Source organism: Nannospalax galili, unplaced genomic scaffold, assembly GCF_000622305.1.
Source record: "Nannospalax galili isolate Female #2095 unplaced genomic scaffold, S.galili_v1.0 scaffold45, whole genome shotgun sequence".
Taxonomy (NCBI): Eukaryota; Metazoa; Chordata; class Mammalia; order Rodentia; family Spalacidae; genus Nannospalax; species Nannospalax galili.
Genome location: NW_008355775.1, coordinates 3,683,606 through 3,689,004, shown reverse-complemented (window position 1 = coordinate 3,689,004; position 5,399 = coordinate 3,683,606).

The following is a 5,399-nucleotide window of genomic DNA, read 5'->3' as shown; positions in this document are numbered from 1 at the left end:
AGGGAGGGAGGGAGGGAGGGAGGAAGGAAGGAAGGAAGGGAGGGAGGAAGGAAGGGAGGAAGGAAGGTGGCAAGACCTCCCCTTCTGTGCTGTAGCAGGTTCCTGTTGTTGCTGTAACCCACTGCAGCTATTCTTCAAGTACGAAAAAGGGGAAAGTCCCCCTTCCCAAACCTAAAGGAAGGCTAAGTAGGCTGAGTATCAGAGCCTTCTGGACCTAAGAGAAGACAGGCCGTGAGTTTGAGCCAAGAGAACAAGAAAGAGAATCAAGTTTGGGATTTGTACAAACCCAAGCATGCTTCAGATTAATAGGAGACTTGAGCAGGTGGCTCACACAGTTAATAGAAAAAAAAATTTCCCCTTCTTTCTTTAAGTAGCTACCACATGGATTTGGTGGCACAGGCTTGTAACCTCACTCAGCACTTAGGAGACTGAGGCAGGAGGATCATAAGTTTGAGGCCAGACTGTACATGGTGTGACTCTATGTCAACTTAAACTAAAACCAAAGTAAACTAAACCAGACTAAACTTACCTAAACAAAGCTAAACTAAACGAAAGCAAACCGAAGCAAGCCAACTTGGTCAGATGAGATTCTGACCTTGTAAGGAGGAAGGACTCTGTTCAGGAGTCTGTCTCAATAAAGGTGCTGGTCTTAGCAAAGAGAAAGACTCACTTTCCTAACTCCCTATATTATTAGTACAGGACTGCTGTGAAGAACAGAGCTTTATGTTTAGAGAAAAATGGAAGAGGATAGCAGTAGATAAGCACAAAATGAATACTAGACACCTGGTTTAAAAAAAAGTCAGACCCTATAGGCTGTATTACATATAAGAGAATACATTAAGTTGGGGGAGGAGGCACAGAAGGGAAAGGTGTGGATAGGGGAGGGGATCTAAATATCACCAAGCTATGTTGTACGAAAACCGTAAAAATTCAATAAAATATTTATTTAAAAATTTTTTTTTCACTCCAAATTCAGGTAAGATCCTAAACCAATCTGTGTTCTGTTCCTAGCCATGTAGAGGCAGTAATTGTTCTTGTTGGTTGCCTGTCACCACAGTGAACAGGAGGTGGACAAATCACAAATGCAGAAATGTATTGCTGGGCTTGTTGAGTGCTGATCTGGATGAAATTTAAAAATAATTTCTAAACAATAAGACAATTGGCAGAATTTTTCTAAACTAGTGTGCATAAAAATCCAAGAAATATTTCTTAAATATACTAATAAATCTCCTAAATTGTAGGAACGCTTTTTTTTTTTTTTAACAATATGGACATAATCTGGCCTAAAGACTTTACAAACTTTGTAACCAAGAAGTTAACTATTTACAATGTAAAGGAGCTCACTGAGCCCTGTGCTTCTTTTGTGACCTGGGCATATGACCTTAATCCTGCAGTAGCTCTCCTTGTCCTCTACCCAAGATAATGAATGAATATGTATATATGAATGCTTTCTCATTACAAACAACAGAGAGAAGTCTGTTTGCTGTTGTGTGTGTGATATTCTAGGCCTGGGAATCAAAGGTGAAGATTCTCTGATAAGATAAAGGTATGTCCTGCCTCTGCTCTTCTGCCTTCCCATTTTATGCTGAAGAGACTGTTTCAATAACAGAATGAACAAGGCCTTTGCCATGAAGCACAGTTCTCAGAGACATCTTAAGGACTGTGTTCTAGGCAGTGTGAGTCCGTGCTTGACCTTATGAATACTAAGTCAAGCTGTCTCTGCTTTAAGCATTGTTGTGACAGAAATGTCACACTACGTGATTTCTGTATATGCTGAATTTGAGAGCCACAAGCACATAGTTTAAGAATAATATCACCCTTTCCTTTGCTGGACTCATGAAGAGAAATAAAAATTTTCCTTGAAAGTTATTTCTGCTATTTTTGGAAATCTTATCAATTTTTTTGTAGGACATTTTCATTTCTGTTTGCCTTTAGATAGGGTAGATTATATATTGGTACTATTTGACAGCATAGAGTTACTGAAATGTCTTAATCTGCCCATTAGCATATAATATAAAAACTTGTGATACACAATTTCAAAATGCTTAGTTCAGTTGGGTCTACCCATCTAGTTCATCATTAGTCATTCTGTGGTTGATACACAATGTTCTAATTTGAGACCACAGTGAACAGGAGATGAACAAACCCAAAGGTAGAAATGTATTTCTGGGCTTGTTGAGGGCTGATCTGGATGAAATTTGAAAATCATTTCTAAATGTTCAAGCCAATTGGAAGAATTTTCCTAAAATTCTTTTATACATAAAATCTAAGGAAAATTTCTTAAAAGAATAAGTAGCTACGATGTTACACGGCCTCTTTAGAGCTTTAAAGACAGTTGGAAGAAATTGATTTGGTTCTGTCATTGCTTTATGAATGCCATAAAGTCTGTGTGTTCTTCCTGGCTCATCTCCCCAGACAGGTTTTCCAACACTCTCTAGCACAACTTTGCACATGTTGTTCCCAAGCTGAGAATATTCCTTTCTGCTGGGAATGCTGCAATTCATTCCTCAAGGCCACATCTCAGATGATACCTTCCTCATGAAGTCCTCTCATTCTCCTTCCCCAGGGGCACTTACTCTCTGCTGTGCTCCCACAAAACGCTATTACTCTGGGTAACAGCACCAGTACAAGGCAGAATGCTGAAATCATTTGTCTTATGAGCTCTTCCAGGCCAAAGACCATGATTGACTCATCTCTATATATGTCATGAACCAGCAAATTCTATGGCACGTTTTAAGTGCTATATGACACTTGCTAAATGAATGAAAAGGTTTAAGTGGTGTGGGTTAATTTTGTTAAAGAGAATTGGGTTGTGCAAGGTCACCTCCCTGGTTTTCCACAAGCCAAACTGGGAGTTTTGGTCATTCGTTGTGATGAAAGACATGAACTTGAAAAAAATGAACTTGTCTTTTTGTACATACATATTTTCTGCCTTCCTCTGCAGTAATACAAGCCTTGTTAAAGAATATAAACTAAAGGCTGGCAGGATGACCCAATGGGTAAAGGCACTTCTGGCACAAGCCTGGCATCCTGAATTCAGTCCCCAGAATCCACATGAAAGTAGATGGAGAGAACAACTCCATAAAGTTGTCTCCCGATCTTCACACATGTATTGAGGCACCTCCCCACATCATGTGCGTATGTACACACACAATAATAATAAAGAAGTAAAATGTTTTAAAAGAACATTCGTTAGGATAGATCAGAGAAAACAGATAACCAACAAAACAGCTACAGCTACGGCCTCAGTATGGCTAGGAGCAGAACCCAGCTTGCATAAGGATCTTACCTGAATTTGGAGAGAAAGATTTTGAAAACCAGTGGTGTCCACTTTTCATTTTGTGCTTATCTTGCTGCTAAAAACTATGCTGTCTTTCCTTCTCTATTTTCTCCAAACATAGAGCTCTGCTCTTCACAGCAGTCCTGCACTAATATAGGGAGTTAGGAGAGCAAGTCTTTCTCTTGGTAAGACCAGCACCTTTATTGAGGAAAATGATATTCTGTAGTTCCATGTGGTGGCCTGTGGTAGGATGAGTGGAGGTTCTGTGCCCTGCATGCACTAACCACAACCTTTCTGTCCAGTCTTATCTAGTACAACACAGATGCTACATCTTTCTGCTCTAACTACACAGCTTTATCCTTGGTGTGTTTCTGCTTGTAGACCCTTCCATATACCATTCCCTTTGCCTAGAAAGTTTTCATTGCTCTTTTGCTGCATTAACTCAGCTCAGTCCTCTTACATACAGGGATACTTTCCTTACCTTCTTTGAATTAGGCTCTCTCTCTCTATCTCTCTGTCTCTGCCTCTCTCTCTGTCTTTGTGCCTCTCTCTGTCTTATTCTGTCTCTGTCTCTGTCTCTCTCTCTCTCTCTCTCGTCTGTTTTTTGAGTCAGGGTCTCACAGTATAGCCCATGGTGGCCTTGAACTTGTGATCCTCCTACTTCAGCTTCCCAGCATTAGATACCTTTTGATCTCCTGGACTGTTGTCGTATAAACATGAGGACCAGAGTTTGATTCCCCCAAACCCATGTAAAAAGCTAGGCACAGTGGCACCCACTTACAATCTCAGTGCTGGGGAAGCAGAGACAAGAAGATCCCTGTGTCTCTGAGTTAGTGAGCCCCTGGTGAGAGACCCTGTCTCAAAAAGCAAGAGGGAGGGCTTCTGAGGAACAAAATCCAAGGCTGTCCTCTGGCCTACCCACACACACACACACACACACACACACACACACACACACACAAAACCTCCCCTCCTCTCTCCCCTTAGTGGCAAACATAATAGCTACAATTTTACATTTATTTATAAAATTATCTCATTAAAACAGGACTCTCCTACTTATGTAAGCTCTATAAGATGGAAGACTTTGGCCACTTTTGCAACATTACATCCCAAGTTCCTAGCATAGTCCCTGATGCAAAGTGAGACTTGATAAGAGCAGAATAAAGTTAGGCAGAGAGGCAGGCTTTCACATGGACTAAACTAGAAGTATATCTGAGAAAAAATTCTATCCCCAAATGCACAGAGGTAGGAGAGCAGTGGAATAGAAGGCAGCAGATATTTGGGTTGCACATCTACTCTTTAAATATCTCTGAAGTGCCAAGCTGCCAGGTAAGTCTTAAAGATCCATGATGATTGAGATTCTGAGTTTTGCACTCACACGCTGTTTAAAACTTCTCTTGCGTTGGACTGATGGGTCAGTGCTTAAAAGCACTTACTGCTCATGCAGTTCATGCATGTTCATGCAGTCTATGCATCCTCAGTTCCCAGCACCCACATGGTGGCTCATAAGCACCTGTAACTCCAGTTCCAAGGGATCTGATGCCCTCTTCTGACCTCTACTGGCTCCTGAATGCATGTGGTGCACATGAACTCAAGCACACACACATACACATAAAATATCTTGAAATAAATCTTGAAAAACATTTTTTTAAAAACCTTCTCTTAGGGGCTGGAGAGATGGCTCAGCAGTTATAAGCACTGGCTGCTCTCGCAGAGGACCCGGGTTCAATTCCCAGCACCCACATCGAGGCTAACAACCGTCCATAACTCCAGTTCCAGGGGATCCAACACCGTCTTCTGGCCTCTGAGGGCACTGCACGACATGGGTGCACTTACACACTTGCAGGCAATACAGTCATACACATAAATAAATAAATAAATAAATAAATAAATAATTTTTTTTGAAAAAAAGCCTTTTCTTGGGGCTGGAGAGATAGCTCAGTGGTTAAGAGCACTGATTACTCTTGCAGAAGACTCAGGTTCAAATTCCACATGGCAGCTAACAACCTTCCATAATTCCAGTTCCAAGGGATCCAAGACCCTCTTCTGTCCTTCAAAGGCATTGCAGGAAACAGGTGGGCTTACATACATGCAGGCATAACGCTCATACACATAAAAG